An 18,761-nucleotide genomic window follows, 5' to 3' on the forward strand; every position below is an offset into this window, starting at 1 on the left:
ATCACAAAGAAATACAGTATCGTTGATGCACAAGACAAGGACTTCAAAGTAACTATTATGAATATGCATGAGAACCTTAAATAAATCCATTAATGAAATATCAAACAACAGTGGAATGAAATGAATAAAAATGCTCAAGACATAAAAGAGAAAATAGAATCATGAAATAATTCCCAAACTGAGAGAAATCATGAAATGAAAAATTTAGAAAGTTAAACAGGAATCTCAGAAGCAAGATTTACCAATAGAATACAGAAAATGGAAGAGAAAAATCTCAGGCACTGAAGCCAAGATAGAAGAGTGCATATCCCGGTCAAAGAAAATAGAAGAAGAAGAAGAAGAAGAAGAAGAAGAAGAAGGAGGAGGAGGAGGAGGAGGAGGAGGAGGAGAAGAAGAAGAAGAAGAAGAAGAAGAAGAAGAAGAAGAAGAAGAAGAAGAAAGAGAAGAAGAAGAAGAAGAAGAAGAAGAAGAAGAAGAAGAAGAAGAAGAAGAAGAAGAAGAAGAAGAAGAAGATAATGAGGCACAAAACATATAGGGACAATCTGGGACCAGCATGAAAAGGCCAAGTCTATGAATAACAGGAAGAGAGGAAGGAGAAAAAATTAGGGCAAAGCCTATGAAAATATTTTTAATGAGATCATAGAAGCAAACCTCTCTAACCTAAAGAAAGAGATGCTTATTAAGGTGCAAAATGTAGACAAACCATAAAATAGACTGGACCAGAAGCGAATTCCCCTCGGCAAATAATATCAAAACACTACAACTATAGAACAAAGAAAGAATATTAAAAGACACAAGGATAAAGACCAAGTAACAGGTAAAGGCATATCTACTACATTCTGATTTCTCAGTGAAGTCTGTAAAATCTGGAAGGGCTTAGACAGATGTGTTACAGGGATGCCAGCCCAGTTTATATACCCAGCAAAAGTTTTTATCACTGTAGATGGAGAAAATAAAATATTACATGACAAAACCAAATTTAAGTAGTATATATCTGCAAATACAACTCTACAGAACCCAAAAGAAGGAAAATTTTGACCTGAAAAGATTAACCCTAACCCAAGAAGAACACACAAGGAGTAAATAATCTCAGGCCAGAAAGTCACACACTATGACAACAAATGATAATCAACAAATACTGCTCATTCATTACTCTCAAACTCAGTGATCTCAGTATTCCAATAAAAAGAAGCAGAATATCAGATTGGAGTAAAAAACAGAAATAATTCTTAAATCTAAAAAATATATCTTATCTTCAAGGAGAGATATTACCTCATGGTAAGAGGGTGAAAACGATGTTTCATGTAAGTGAACGCAAAACAAAACAAAACAAAACAAAACAAAACAAAAAACAAAAAAACAAGCTGACGTAGCCACTTTAATATCTGAAAAATATAGACCAAATCAAAACTAATTTGAAGAGAACTGGTGAAAGACATTATATACTCATCAAAGGAAAATAACTACCAAGAAAATATTGCAATTCTAAACATTGATGGACCAAATGTTCATCTAAAGCCATAAAAGAAATACTACTACAGCTAAAATCAAATATTAACCCTCACACCCTGTTATTGAGTAGCTTCAATAACCCACTCTCACTAATAGACAAGCCACCTGACAAAAAGTAAACAGAGTAATGCTGGAGCTAAATAATGTCATAAACCAAATTGACCTACCATATATTTATATGACATTTCACCTAAACACACAAAGAATATACCTTCTTCCTTGCACCTTGTGAAAAAATTTCCAAAATTGACCATATTTGAGACACAAAGCAAGTCTCAACAAACACATACAAGATAATTGAGATAATACCCTGTATCTTATTTGACCATCAGAAACTAAATTTGAATATTAATGACAACAATAGAAACAGCAGAAAGTTTACAATGTCATGGAAACTGAACAACTCGCTATTGAATGACAAATAGGGCAAGACAGCAATTAAGAAAGAAAATGTGAAACTTCTTAGAATTGAATGAAAATAAAAGCCACAACATATCCAAACTTTTGGGACAAAATGAAGGCAGTTTTAAGAGGCAATTTCATAGCACTAAGGGCCTGAATAAAATAATTGGAGAGACATCATATTAACAATGTCATAGTACACATGAAAGCTCTAGAACAAAGGAGTTGACAACATGAAGTAATCAGACACAGGCCTGAGATAAATTAAATGGAAACAAACAAACTAAATATAAAAAAAAAAATAATGAAACAGACGTGACTCTTTGAGAAAATCAATTATCTTCATAAAATCTTATCTACACTAACTAAAAGGCAGAGGAAGATGATCCAAATTAACAGAACTAGAGATTAAAGAGGGCATATAAAAACAGATACTGAGGAAATGCAGGGAATCATAAGGGAAAGACTTAAAATTCTATCCACCAAATAAAAAAAAATTTTAAAGAAATGTATAATTTTGATACATTCCACCTATCAAAGTTAAATGAAGATCAGATAAGACACTCAAACAGACCTATAGATCCCAGTGAAATAGAAGCAGTAATTAAAAAGTCTCTCAGCTGGTCCTAGATCTGAAAGGAGAAGCTAGAAATACAAACTGGATACAACACAACATCTTCAACATATCGTGCTGGGGAAACTGGATGGCTGCAGGTAGAAGCATAAAAAGTCTGTTCACATTTGTCATGCTGCACAAGTCTCAACTCTGAATGGATCAGAGATATCAACACAGGGCAAAACACACTGAACATGATAGAAGAGAGTAGGGGATAGTCTCAAATTGGCACAGAAAAAAGGCTTTCTGACCAGAATACTAATAGCATAGGCACTAAGATCAACAATTAATAAATAGGAACTCATGAAACTGAAAAGCTTCTATAAGACAAGTCAGTAGACTAAAGAATGAGATTTTTTTCCCAAACCAACCACAAATCTGAAAGTGGGCTAATATACAAACTCTAAATTACTCCAAAAACTGGATATTACGAAAACAAATAATTGTTTTTAAAACGACGTATATAGATGTAAACAGAAACCTCTCAAAAGTAGAAACACAAATGTCTGAGAAGCACTTAAAAATGTTCAATATCCTTAGTCATCATGGAAATTAAGACCAAAACTACATTGAGATTTCATCTTAAACCTCTCAGAATGGCCAAGACTAATAAATCAAATGATTGTTTATGTTGGTGAGGATGTGGAGTAGCGGGGACACTCATTCATTGCGGGTGGGAGTTCAAACTTGTATAGCCACCATAAGAATGATACAATTAGAATACATCATATAAGAAAAACACATTTACAAATGCTCAAAAGATTTAAAAATAAAACCCTTAAATATATTGAGCATTTTTTTTCTTGTAAGAAAATACATATCTGGGCCAGCCATGGTGTGCCATGTCCTTAATCTCAGCACTGGGGAAAGAGGCAGAGAGGTTTCTGTGAGTTTGATGCTAGTGTGCTCTATGTAAAAAGTTCTAGACCAGTTAGTAAGACCCTTTATCAAACGTGAAATAAAACAAAACAAATACACAAACACAGAAAACATATATTTAATTGTACAAGGGTCACCAAGATGACAAATTACTTTGGTAAAGTAAGATATACAGATGGCTTGCAGAAAAGGATAAATCAAGGATGAAAACCAAGACCCTTTACATAATTTCACACTTTTATTTTCTTAATGGTTTGCTTTATTGAAGTGTCTATTAAAGAAGGACCCTTCCAATATTAACAGGGAATAAACAAAGCATAATTTCATTAATGTCTTCCAGACTCTTATGATAGCCAACTGTGTTTTCTTCACATTAATTCCATTTAAACAACTCAAATTTAATGCAAGCTTTAAATTTGATTTCCCTTCTCCCCAATTACACAGAGAAAATATATTCAGTGTTAGAAGATGGCAGAGAAAAATTCAGTGTTTTGTCATGTTCACGTCTAAAATGTCATCTACAAACAGATTTGTAGAGACAAAGCCGTGACTTGCCTTGACTCCTTTGTCCATGCTTTGGGCTTCACATCTCCGTGGCTATCCACTGAAGAACTGTCCCTGTGTTTGCCAATTCTACTTGGTGTTTCATTTGGAGAAAGATAGCGTTGAACATCTAGAGAATATATTTTTTAAAAAGGTCTCTAAGCACAGTTTGCTCACAGTCAGTGATGCACTTGAGCCAGCAAGTGTTTAATTTCTTACTTAATAAAATTACCAAAATGTGGATCTTAAAATAGAGAGGTATTTAAGAAATGCCTCTTTGGGGAGTGATTGCTATCAACCGCACATAAAGCACAATTGGATATTGCAATAGTACTTACTGTAAAAGAGCATCTGTTCCTGGGCCTATTAATCCTCTTACTTATAAAAACCACCCATCCCTGACTGCACAGAGGGAAGGAGGGCACAGAGCATGATGCTGACAGCTGTAGGTGGGAAGGGGCCAGGGCCACTGAGAACATCCCCAAAAGCCACTTTAAGGCACTAAAGTCTAGCATCTGTTTGCTAATATTATTTTATCACTCTCTAGGCCATGTCCAGTTTATTCAATTTAATGTAGGTAATGAACATGAAATCTTTAGGGCAGCTAAGGACGTTTCCTAATGAATATAAGAACCTTCAAAAGGAAAATGATAATACTGGATGGAGCAGCATTCTTTGAATCACTAGGCCAAATCAATTGGACATGACATAATAGCTTCTTGTTTTTGCCAGAGACTCACTCTGGCTCCTTAGAGAGAAATTCAATCATTTCTGTTTCGGGCAACTCTTTATCAGCTGTTTAAATTACTTGATGAATGGCTCTAGTGAATATCCTGGGGACTGGAATTTTTATGCATAGTTTAGGTGCTTGTCAGTGTAATAGAAGGGTTTAGAATATTTGGGCTGAGCATATTTTTCTTGCCAAATCTTGTATCCAAAATAACTTGTAATGAACTCATGTGCCTAATTGCTATCTTTTGAGAGTTGCTTCCATTTTCATCTCCATATTTCAGTAAAACAGTTCAAATGAGACCTTGTTGAGGGAGAAACACATTATGATTTTATTCTACTAAGAACAATCATTACTTTTGAAGTAGACGATGCTATTTTAAGACAGGCATATATATAATCATCTAACTTTTAGTTTCTTTTTTAAGTTAAAAACTGCTAGGTATTAGATAGTGTTTATTTGTAGCTGGAGTCCTAAATGATTTGCATATCCAATATTTGCACAGATCTTATAATTAATGTTCAATTTTACAGATGGTGAAATGTTTGAAAGCCACCTAAGATTGCAGAGCTATAGGTGAATATTCTTGGAGTTCTAACCAAAGTCCCAGAACCTATGTTCTTCCCATGATGCTGTAAATTTCCAAAAAAATTATCTACAAGTTGAGATTTTTTTTAAAGTGTTGCAGAGAAGATATTCGGAAATAAAACCCCGGTGTTACTAAATAGAACAATTAGAACTGAAACTACTGGCATTCCATATTGTGAATCACATCCAATTAAAAATGTTTAATGCACAAGTTTTTTTGCTGTTTTAGTTACAGTATGCAGTTGGGAATTTAACTAGGTAAGGTCTCAGGGAACAGCCCGGAAAGCTGCATCTTCAGCCCAAGCCCCATCACTGAGAAGCAAGCCTTCATTGTGGCGTTAGAGGTTAGGAAAAAGCCAGACAATGTTCTACATTCAGTGCCGATAAATGATTACTTACTACTACCTCCAGAAAAGCGAGCCCAGTGTTCTCTGCTGCTGTGGAGGAGGCCTTGACCTAGTGAGGCTAATACCTTCTTCTTGTCAGCCCAAGGCCCTCTTCTTGTGAGCTTTGTTGTGTTGTCCCTACCTACCTCAGTCTCAACTGTCTTAACTTCTACCTACTTGCACTGTCAACTGAAGGCATTCAGGAGAGGACCCTGATATAGGCAGCTGTGTTGGTGGCTGCTTTAGAATCTGTCATCCATCCCAGATCCAAATTGTTATAGCCATGAACTAAAACACATCCTGAGAAATTCCTGGCACCAATTTCTTCAGAAGAGAGCTAAGGGCAATTTGGTAATCTATGTATCACCTCCAGATTGTACTTTTGCACATATTTTCTTGTAAATTCTAGCCATACTAATGAATTTTTTCTATTGTATTTGCTATCAATAATACTAATACATAATAAATTTTTGTAGTGGTATAGATGATATTTTCTATTGGTAATTAATTGATAAAATTAAAGTCATGTAACCCAATTACATTAATTTTATCTTAATTACATTAATTAAGATAATATAATTATCTTATACATTACTTAATGGATAAATATTACAATTATACATGAATTTAAATATGCCCAGCCAAGTTTCTAAACCTTGCACTTCTTATGTAGAGATTAAAAATTGTTGGTAGGTACAACTTTCTCTCCCTCCCTACTTCCCTCCCTCCTCTCTCTTCCCTTCTCCCTTTATTTCTTGTTTTTCTTTTTCTTTTTTTAAAAATTTTTTTATTTATTCTTGTTACATCTCAATGTTTATCCCATCCCTTGTATCCTCCCATTCCTCCCCCCCCCATTTTTTCATTATTCCCCTCCCCTATGACTGTTCCTGAGGGGGATTACCTCCCCCTGTATATTCTCATAGGGTATCAAGTCTCTTCTTGGCTACCAGCTGTCCTTCCTCTGAGTGCCACCAGGTCTCCCCCTCCAGGGGACATGGTCAAATGTGAGGCACCAGAGTACATGAGAAAGTCATATCCCACTCTCCACTCAACTGTGGAGAATATTCTGACCATTGGCTAGATCTGGGAAGGGGTTTAAAGTTTACCTCCTGTATTGTCCTTGGCTGGTGCCTTAGTCTGAGCGGGACCCCTGGGCCCAAATCTGCCTATCATATTGTTCTACTTGTAGATTTCTAGGACCCTCTGTATCCTTTTATTTTGCTATTCTCCCATGCGTCTCTCATTTAGAGTCCCAATAGGATGCTCTCCCCTCTGTCCCAGTTTCCTGGTAAGTGAAGGCTTTCGTAGGACATGCCCCTTGGGCTAGTATGCAGATATAAGTGAGTATATACCATTTGATTCTTTCTGCTTCTGGGTTAACTCACTCATTATGATCATTTCTAGCTCAATCCATTTATCCACAAATTTCGGGAATTCCTTGTTTTTAATATCTGAGTAGTATTCCATAGTGTATATGTACCACAGTTTCTTTATCCACTCTTCTACTGAGGGACACTTAGGCTGTTTCCATGTTCTGGCGATTATGAATAAGGCTGCTATGAACATGGTTGAGCAAATTTTCTTGTTGTGTGCTGGAGCATCTTCTGGGTATATTCCAAGGAGTGGAATAGCTGCGTCTTGAGGAAGCCCTATTCCCGTTTTTCTGAGATAGCACCAGATAGATTTCCAAAGTGGCTGTACTAGTTTGCTTTCCCACCAGCAATGAAGGAGTGTTCCTCTCTCCCCACATCCTCGCCAGCATGTGGTGTGGCTTGAGTTTTTGATCTTAGCCATTCTGATGGGTGTAAGATGGAATCTCAGAGTTGTTTTGATTTGCATTTCCCTGATGACTAAGGAGGTTGAGCATTTCTTTAAGTGTTTCTCAGCCATTTGATAGTCCTCTGTTGAGAATTCTCTGTTTAGTTCCAAGCCCCATTTCTCAATTGGGTTATTCGGTTTGGTGGCGTTTAATTTCTTGAGTTCTTTATATATTTTGGATATTAGACCTTTGTCAGATGTAGGGTTGGTGAAGATTTTTTCTCAGTCTGTAGGCTGTTGCTTTGTTCTCTCTTCTGTCTTACAGAAGCTTCTCAGCCTCATGAGGTCCCATTTATTAATGGTTGACATTAAGGCCTAGGCCGTTGGTGTTCTGTTCAGGAAGTTGTCTCCTGTGCCAATGTGTTCCAGGCTCTTTTCCACTTTTTCCTCTAAGTGGCTTAGTGTCTCTGGTTTTATGTTGAGGTCTTTAATCCACTTGGATTTGAGTTTTGTGCAAGGTGACAAATATGGGTCCAGTTTCATTTTTTTACACATAGACCTCCAGTTAGACCAGCACCATTTGTTGAAGATGCTATCCTTTTTCCATTGAATGGATTTGGCTTCTTTGTCAAAAATCAGGTAACCATATGTGTGTGGATTCATATCTGGGTCTTTGATTCGATTCCACTGATCAACCAGCCTGTTGCTGTGCCAGTACCATGCTGTTTTAATTACTATTGCTTTATAGTACAATTTGAGATCAGGTATGGAGATTCCTCCGGAGCACCTTTTATTGTACAAGATTGTTTTAGCTATTCTGGGTTTTTTGTTTTTCCATATGAAGTTCAGAATTGAACTTTCAATGTCTTTAAAAAATTGTGTAGTTATTTTGATCGGGATTGCATTGAATCTGTAGATTGCTTTTGGTAGGATGGCCATTTTTACTATGTTAATTCTCCCAATCCATGAGCAAGGAAGATCATGCCATCTTCTCAGGTCATCTTCAATCTCTTTCTTCAGAGTTTTGAAATTTTTTTCATACAAGTCCTTCACTTGCTTAGTTAGGGTAACTCCTAGATATTTTATATTGCTTGTGGCTAATGTGAAGGGTGTGGTTTTCCTAATTTCTTCCTCTGCAAGCTTGTCATTTGTGTATAGGAAGGCTACAGACTTTTTTGAGTTAATTTTGTATCCCGCCAATTTGCTGAAGGTGTTTCTCAGGTTTAGGAGTTCTCTGGTGGAATTTTGAGGGTCACTTATGTACACTATCATATCATCTGCAAATAAGGATAATTTGACTTCCTCCTTTCCCATTTGGATACCCTTGATCTCCTTTTGTTGTCTTATTGCTCTGGCTAGAACTTCGAGTACTATATTGAAGAGATATGGAGAGAGTGGGCAGCCTTGCCTTGTTCCCGATTTTAGAGGAATTTCCTTGAGTATCTCACCATTTACTTTGATTTTGGCTATTGGCTTGCTGTATATAGCCTTTATTATGTTGAGGAAAGTGCCTTGTATCCCCGATCTCTCTAAAACTTTAAACATGAATGGGTGTTGAATTTTATCAAATGCTTTCTCTGCATCCAAGGAGATGATCATGTGGTTTTATTATTTTCAGTTTGTTTATATGGTGGATTACATTGATGGATTTCCGTATATTAAACCATCCCTGCATGCCTGGAATGAAGCCTATTTGGTCATGATGAATGATATCTTTGATGTGTTCCTGTATTCGTTTTGCAAGCATTTTATTTAGTATTTTTGCTTCTATGTTCATAAGAGAAATTGGTCTGAAATTCTCTTTCTTTGTTGAGTCTTTGTGAGGTTTAGGTATCAATGAGACTATGGCCTCATAGAATGAATTTGGTAATTTTCCATCCATTTCTATCTTTTGGAGTAGCTTGAAGAGTATCGGTATTAGCTCGCCCTTGAAGGTCTGGTAGAATTCTGCACTGAAACCATCTGGCCCTGGCCTTTTTTTGGTTGGAAGACCATCGATGATTGCTTCTATTTCTGTAGGGGAAATGGGACTATTTAGCTTGTTTATCTGTTCTTCATTCAACTTTGGCAAGTGAAATTGATCAAGAAAATTGTCCATTTCCCTTAGATTTTCAAATTTTGTGGCGTATATGCCTTCAAAGTAGGATCTTATGATTCTTTGAATTTCTTCAGTGTCTGTTGTTATGTCTCCCTTTTCATTTCTGATTTTGTTGATTTCAATACTGTCTCTCTGCCTTTTAGTTAGTTTGGCTAATGGTCTGTCTATCTTGTTGATTTTCTCAAAGAACCAGCTTTTGGTTTTGTTGATTCTTTGGACTGTTTTCTTAGTTTCTAATTTGTTAATTTCAGCCCTGAGCTTGATTATTTCCAGGCGTCTACTCCTCTTGGGTGTTTCTGCTTCTTTTTTTTCTAGGGCTTCCAGTTGTGTTGTTAAGATGCTTATGTGTGATGTTTCCAATTTCTTTTTAAAGGCACTTAGTGCTATGAATTTTCCTCTTAGCACTGCTTTCAATGTATCCCACAAATTTGGGTATGTTGTTTCTTCATTTTCATTGAATTTCAGAAACTCCTTGATTTCTTTCTTTATTTCTTCCCTGACCCAGGTGTCATTTAGCAGAGAGTTGTTTAGTTTCCATGTACGTGTAGGCTTTTTGTTATTTCTGTTGTTGTTGAATTGCAGCCTAAGAGCATGGTGATCTGATAGGATACAAGGTATTATTTCAATCCTCTTGTATCTATTGAGGCTTGCTTTTTGACCTACGATGTGATCAATTTTGGAGAAGGTTCCATGGGGTGCAGAGAAGAAGGTGTATTCTTTCTTGTTTGGGTGAAAGGTTCTATAGATATCTGTTAGATCCATTTGACCCACGGCATTGGTTAATGATGTTATTTCTCGGCTTAGTTTCTGTTTCAATGACTTATCCTTCAGTGAGAGTGGGGTGTTGAAGTCTCCCACTATTATTGTGTGGGGATCGATGTGTGGTTTAAGCTTTCTTAGGAGATCTTTTACAAATGTGGGTGCCCTTGTATTGGGAGCATAGATGTTCAGAATTGTGATGTCATCTTGGTTGACTTTACCTTTGATGAGTATGAAGTGTCCTTCCTCATCCCTTTTGATTAATTTTGGTTGAAAGTCTATTTTGTTCGATACTAAAATGGCTACGCCTGCTTGCTTCTTGTGACTATTTGCTTGGAATATTTTTTCCAACCTTTTACCCTGAGGTAATGCCTTTCATTATGGGTGAGATGTGTTTCTTGAATGCAGAAGAATGTTGGATCTTGTTTATGTACCCATTCAGTTAGTCTGTGTCTTTTTATTGGAGAATTGAGGCCATTGATGCTGAGAGATATTAATGACCAGTGACTGTTAAGAGTCTTATATTTGATGTTGTTTCCAGTCGAGCGTTTGTGTAGTTGTGTTTTTGCCATGGGATAGTTATCTATTTCCTGGGTAGTTTTGGTTGTAGCTTGACCCTTTGGGATGGAATTTCTTGTTTTTCTATTTATTTAATTTTTCATAAATTTTATCCTATTCTTCCTGTACTGTAACTCCTCCTAGATCCTTCTCACCTCCCTACCTACACAACTTGATGTTTTCTCTCTTAAAAGAAAAACAAACAAACAAAAACAAGTCAACAAACAACCACTAAGACAAAAATTCACCAAGCCAAATAAAATTTAGCCCTGCCAATCCCATATAAAACATTTTGGTTAACTACTCCTGAGTGAGGCTTGCTTAACATGTGGTTGATATATCCTTTGACAGTCCATTGGAGAACCCATTTTCCCTTTCCCAACAGCTATGGATTGGAAATACCTTCTTGCTTAGGGGTGAGACTTGTTCACTTCCTCATCTCAGTGCTGACATTTTCTTTGGTTTGAAGATGTACAGGTCTTGTGACTGCTGTCACAGTCTCTGTGAGTTTCTATGTGTTTCAGGTCTATTGTGTCTGGAAGACACTGTTTCTTTGGAGTCATCCACCAACTCTGGCCTTTATAATCTTTCTATTTCTTTCTTAGCATAGATCCCTCAGCCTTTAAGGAAGAGGTCTGATGAAGTCATCTTTCACTCTCTACACTTTGTGGGTCTCTGTGTTAATTGGTAGGTGTATTTTTCATTAAAGAACAAAAGAGTTTGTATTTAACTCATAAAAGACACAAATTATTCCCTACTGTTCCTGTTGTTTCTGTTATTTGGTGGTAGAAATAATCTGTAATTGGTTGGATGAGATGACTTTTGGATTTTAAAGAATGTTAGTATATAATAGGACACATAGGCTTCAAGGGTTCTGTCTTTGACTATGACTGTGCTCTGTGTATCTATTACCTTGACTCAGCGATGGCATGTCCCTGCTGGAGTATTCATCGATGCTCTCTTTCTACCAGGTCTCTTTTATTCCTACTCTGTTCCTGTGACATTTTTTTTATTTTATTTTTTTTTATTAATTTATTCTTGTTACATCTCAATGTTTATCCCATCCCTTGTATCCTCCCATTCCTCCCCCCCCCCCATTTTCCCATTATTCCCCTCCCCTATGACTGTTCTTGAGGGGGATTACGTCCCCCTATATATTCTCATAGGGTATCAAGTCTCCTCTTGGCTACTTGCTGTCCTTCCTCTGAGTGCCACCAGGTCTCCCCTTCCAGGGGACATGGTCAAATGTGAGGCACCATAGTACGTGAGAAAGTCGTATCACACTCTCCACTCAACTGTGGAGAATATTCTGACCATTGGCTAGATCTGGGAAGGGGTTTAAAGTTTACCTCCTGTATTGTCCTTGGCTGGTGCCTTAGTTTGAGCGGGACCCCTGGGCCCAAATCTGCCTATCATATTGTTCTACTTGTAGATTTCTAGGACCCTCTGTATCCTTTTATTTTGCTGTTCTCCCATGCGTCTCTCATTTAGAGTCCCAATACGATGCCTTCCCCTCTGTCCCAGTTTCCTGGTAAGTGAAGGCTTTTGTGGGACATGCCCCTTGGGCTAGTATGCAGATATAAGTGAGTATATACCATTTGATTCTTTCTGCTTCTGGGTTAACTCACTCATTATGATCATTTCTAGCTCAATCCATTTATCCACAAATTTCTGGAATTCCTTGTTTTAATAGCTGAGTAGTATTCCATAGTGTATATGTACCACAGTTTCTTTATCCAAGGAACTACCTTGAGGATAGAGTGTCCGCTTAAGAGTTCAAGAAAGAAGAAGACCTGATAATGTTTTCAGCTCAGAACATAATCTTAAGCACAGAACAAAAGATAATAAACATCCTAAGGGTGGCAGAGAAAAGGCTAGTTAGGAAAGTCTTCAGAAAAGAAGAGGAAATATGAGGCACGCCTATTATGGTAGACTGTAGGTGAGAGAAAGGTAGAGATTCAGTGGTACCTGTCATTAGTTATGAATAATACTGAACCACGTAAAATTGACGACTGGTGTTAAGCTTGGGAAGCCAGGTGATATGTAGCTGACAAAAGCAGGGACACCAGAGAATATCATACATGTTCTGGACTGCAAACAAGATGGTGAATCATTTCCGGTTATGCATAATTCAAAGTGTTTGAGTGATAGCTAGCTGTTGATGCCCATCTGGGTAAATAACTTTTAGTCTGTAACTGTGTGCTTACAATGAAAATCTTTTCAATGTTTTCACGCAAGGCTTTTTTTTTTTTTTTTTAAAGATTTTAAAAGTTAACATTAAATACAAGTGTCAAAGATGGCTATCACTATAGGTTCTGACTTCCTTCCACTCTCTGCTCTTGATAGTTGAGTTTAAGGACAATTTTAGAATGCAGAGAAGAAGAGAGGGTAATACGTTATTTTAGGCTTGGTATAAAGTTCTGATGTTTTAGTGATTTCCTTTGACAATAGAGTTTCTGCTAGCCGCCCTGGTTCAGAAATGCCCTTCAACACAAATGTATCTTTGCATCAGCTCACCTGGCATTGTGGCCTCAGAGCCAAGTTTCCTGTGATGCCTGGAGAGGAAGTATCTGGGTAATGGAAGAGAAACAGAGTTTGAATTGTACGCAAAAGAAACTGGGCTGTGGGGAAATTTTCTTAACTTATCCCTCTGTCTTCTGGAATTGAAAATACATGTGAATTCTGCATGAACTTACTTTGTTTAGCATAATGGACTGGATCCAGGGTCACATACGTGGAAGACTACTGCTGTATAGCTAAAATACACTCCCAGTCCAATATATTCATTTTCTAAACACTAATTTTAGACTCAGAACTTTGTACTCCCTTTTTTTGGGAAAAGTTTTCTTTATGTTGTACAAGGGTCTAAATTCATATGACTTATATTTTCTTTTTAAAAAATTTTTTTAATGACTTAAATTTTCTAACAGTCAAAACATATAGATTGGGGAGACTGAGGATTATGGGTATGTTTAAGAAAACCTCTGTGTTCTGAGACCAACATGGGAATAGCATTGGAAAGCTAGAACGGGGAGCATAAGAAAAATGCAGAAGACAGAAGAGGACCAAGAAATGAAAGGAAAAGCTCAAGTAGGCCTTGAAAACACTCAGTCCTTGGGCTTTTCAGAAGGAAATAATTTATTTAAAAAAAACCCATACTGTTCATAATGGTATCACAGAAAATTGCCAGTGATTTTATTCCCATAAGGCATATTATTTTCAATGAAAAAAAAAATGAGTCAGTGCCAAGAGCCTAAAGTGTGTTAAGCATGCTTTAAGATAGATAATGGGTTCATGATGAGACTACTGCATGTACACAAACTTTCCATGATGTTATGAAGAATGCAAACTAGGACAGCTATAGAACAGTGACCAAGTGTATGAAAGAAGGGAGAGCTTCTTCCCTCAGAGGTGGATCATTGGTGCTTTTCTACCCGCTTATAAGAGGTATGTATTCTAGTTACAACACTCAGCTCCTTCGAGCCCTTGTTAGATAGAGGATGGAGTGAACACTGCAGTTCTACACACTAAGTTCAATACCCCTTCGCCAGGTGATACCATCTCGCCACTGTAAGCCTGAAGAGTGTTCTTTATAGTTCTAGCAATAGTCTTCCATTCTTGCAGAGACAAACTCTAGGAATCAACATTTGCTTGACTTTCTTGTTCACTCACATTATTTCTTTCTCAATGTGCCATTTTCCTGCCCTCTATACTCTGTTTTACTGCATTCTGTATTCTGTTTCCTGTGTTGTATATTCCTGTCACTGGGGATCCTTTTCCCCACCCATTCCAGCGTCAAGCACAGTTGTACTGCAGCCTGAGCCCCAGATACTGAGGGGGAGGAAACAAGAGGTGGGAATAAATGGCTTGGGGTGAAAGAGACCTCAGGTGGCAGTGAGTGCTGCATAAAACAGACTTCTTGGGAGACAGGTTTCAGTGGGACAGTTCCCCCGTGTAATTAGGGGGAACAAAGGCTTTTGCGAGGTTGGTAGGGACTATTGTGTACGTATACAACATTTTCTGAGGCCATGGTGTTGAGGATGCCTCATCTCCATAAGGAGGAATTCCAGGTGTGCTGGAAAGGAAGTTTAAGCTGGCTGCTAGGCAGTGTGACCTCCTCAGGAGGACAAGGATGTCTGCACAGGGTGACATGCACTGAGGCTGGCAGGCCCTGTGTGGTCTTGCTCCTGCTGATCTGAGGACTCAAGCGACACCACATGCTGGTGAGGATGTGGGGAGAGAGGAACACTCCTTCATTGCTGGTGGGAATGCAAACTAGCACAGCCACTCTGGAAATCTATCTTGTGCTATCTCAGGAAAATGGGAATAGGGCTTCCTCAAGACCCAGCTATTCCACTCCTTGGAATATACCCAGAAGATGCTCCAGCACACAACAAGAAACTTTGCTCAACCATGTTCATAGCAGCCTTATTCATAATAGCCAGAACATGGAAACAGCCTAAGTGTCCCTCAGTAGAAGAGTGGATAAAGAAACTGTGGTCCATATACACTATGGAATACTACTCAGAGTTTGTACACATCTCAATGCTACTCCTGCTCAGAAACAATTCTCTGGTCCCATATGTCTCGCTTCTGTGCTCTTTGTTCTATTTCCTGTGCTTTATAGTCTTGTTCCTGTGTTCTACATCTTGTATCCTGTACTTTCTGTTCTACTTCCAGGGTTCTATACACTTTTCCCTGTATCTTCCCATATTTTTCTCTTGCATTCTTTTTTTTTTCTTTTCTATGTAATCATTGTATTTGCTACACATGGGTTCACAATTTCCCTTATCAGCTCATCTCATTTAAATGAGATCTGTTCTTAATTATTATATACTGAGAGGTAGCAACATGAATTTAAAATTTACACTCATGTATATTATGAAATTCTTTTTATTTTTGTTTTTTCAGAGATGTTTTTCTTTGAGGAGATGTTTTGAACAATAACACCTGACATTTTGTTTGTTTGTGGTATACTTTTAAAGCTTTTTAGTATCCTTTTTTGATTTCTGTAGCTTAACTTAAAAGTGTTAATTTAGTAAAAAAAAAATCTTAAGAATAGTTAAACATGAGAATAAGGCTTCCTTAAGACCCAGCTACTCCACTCCTTGGAATATACCCAAAAGATGCTCCAGTACACAACAAGGACGTATGCTCAACCATGTTCATAGCAGCCTTATTCATAATATCCAGAATCTGGAAACAAGCTAGATGTCCCTCAGTCAAAGACGGATAAAGAATCCCTGGTACATTTACACTATGAAATACTACTCAGCTATTAAAAACAAGGAAATCTTGAAATTTTCAGGCAAATGGATGGAACTAGAAATGATCATCCTGAGTGAGTTGAACCAGACCCAGAAAGATACACATGGTATATACTCACTCATAATTGGACACTAGCCCAACAAGGATGTCCAATGAAAGTCTCCACTTACCAGGAGTTTGGGATAGATGCTGGGACTTCCTAGTGGGACTCAAGATGAGAGATTTATGGTAGAATGGGGAAATAGAAGTATCCAGAGAGTCCTAGAAAGCTACAAGAAGACCATCAAGGCTGGTGGGTCTCGACCCAGGGGGTTCTGCTCAAACTATTGTACTAACCAAGGACAATACACTCAATAAACCTAGAACCCCTATTCAGATGTAGCTAATAGTACATTCTCCACAGTTGTGTGGAGAGCAGGGACTGACTCTGACATGAACTCTATTGACCCCTACTTGACCAGTTCCCCTTGGTGGGGAGGCCTGGTGGCACTCAGAGGAAGGGTGAGCAGGCTACCAGGATGAGACCTGATAGAGTGTGATCATCTGGTAGGGGAAGACTTCTGTCATAACTCTAGGGGAGGAGAACAGAAGGAGGGAAGGGGAACAGGAAGATATAAGTGAGGGGATAACAACTGAGATGTAATCTGAATAAATCACTTAAAAAAAGAATAGTTAGATAGGAGTTATTAAATACATCTGAGCATACTGTAAAAGCCTTTAACATTGACAAGAAATGATCTCATATTTACAATTCATAATTATTTTTAATTATTAATAGAACAAGGAAGTGAATACACTGGATTCCTACTTATCATCTCTTAAGAAAGGTATTGATCAGGAAAATGTGTCTTATGACTTGAATAATGTTGTTTCATTTTATAAATTTCTAAGGCTTTTCTTTTGTTTCAATTAGAATTTATTAAAATTGAAGTTAATACTTTCACAAATTTAGAAAATTAAGCAAAGCCAACTGAGTAGATATGTTGTTCGTAAATATATATGTTTTTAGATTTTTCAACAGGTTTTTCAAAATTTTAAAGCCATTGTTATTATGACAACTCTCTACTTAAAAATCCACATTGGAGAAATGAATTTTATCTGTTTAAAACATTGATGGAGGTCAATTTGTAACCTTAATTTTTAAAAAGCTTGCTTCTAGAAGAAAAAGCTGCAAAGGAATCAGTGGCTTTATTTTACATGAAACAATATTTTAAGTAAAAATTTCCGTATATCAATTGTGAATTCACTAATGTAAATCTTTCCTAATGTCTAGTGTTTTTAAAGCCAAGACTTGTGGCATATTTCCACAGAAGATTGACACTCAAGTTAGTTATTTGAATGACTAATATTGAAGTCATATTTTTTCCTTCCTACCAATAGCTATTTTTAAAAATTTCATGTTAAACACTTGATTTTGAATTTAGGATTATATATTTATAGAGTAAACATTACATGTTTGGAAATCAGAATGAAAGAAATAACTCAAAGATATTATGCACAAAATATTTATTTTGTAAAGGCTCATATTGATACTGTACAAGCAACTCTATTATTTAATATTAAAGGAAATAAATATATGCATTCAATATACCTAAATTACAAAAAGGTAACTTTTTCTCATTAGCTTTTATTAAATGAGCTAACCATTTATTATATTTTTGTCTAAGTCATCACCATTTTCAACATTAACGTTTCAAATATTACAAACTTTTTCCCAAATACATAAGTAAAGTTATTTTAACAAAGAATCCATACTGTTTTTGTAAGGTAATTTCAAAAATTTTTACTTTTGAAAATAGAAATGAATATTTAAAATTATGTAAGAAAAAACCCAGAGTTAAATAATTTCCAGGGCTGCGGAGATGGCTCAGTTCAGAATTATGCCTGCCGTACAGGCAGGAGGACTGGAGGTCAGTTACTCAGTATGCCTTAGGTTTGCAGGGATGGTAATGAGCCAGCTCCAGCCAGTCTCGCTAACTGAAGAATTACAGATCTCCTTATCAAAAATTAAAGTGAGACATCATCAAGGAAGATATATGACATTATTTCCGATCTCCATATACAGAAGTACATGGATGTGCGTATACATATACTTGTGCACTCATACACACAATGATAACTTTTATTTCTTAAGAATATTCAAAACCTTATTTTAGATATAATACTAAACATAATTATTTAATGGCAAAATAATAACCTGATTAAATGTCATTAGAATTTTTCCTGTTACAATACACACATATATATTTGTAGACACACACATATATATGTATGTACTCACACACTAGCGCGCACACACACACACACACACACACACACACACACACACACTGTCTGGCTTACGCAGTGGTCAAACTTGAGCTCTTCCTGTCATAGGCCTCAAGTGGTAGACTTAATGACATGTGCCATTGTATACAGTTTACAGCCAATTTCATTTTAAAAGAAAAAAATATGTAGTTTCTTAAAAATTAAAATATTTTTTGAAAATAGAAGACTTTGGGGAAGAGGAATGGACCAGTGGGATGGGACAAGCGTGGGTAGTGGAGGGTGAATGTAATCGAGATATATTATACATATTCATGAAAATACCTCAGTGAAACAGAGCTTTGTTCAGCTAATGCACACTAATAACAAGAGGAAAAACAGTCTTTGTTTCAGTTGAAA

Source organism: Acomys russatus, chromosome 6 (genome assembly GCF_903995435.1).
Source record: "Acomys russatus chromosome 6, mAcoRus1.1, whole genome shotgun sequence".
NCBI classification, from domain to species: domain Eukaryota; kingdom Metazoa; phylum Chordata; class Mammalia; order Rodentia; family Muridae; genus Acomys; species Acomys russatus.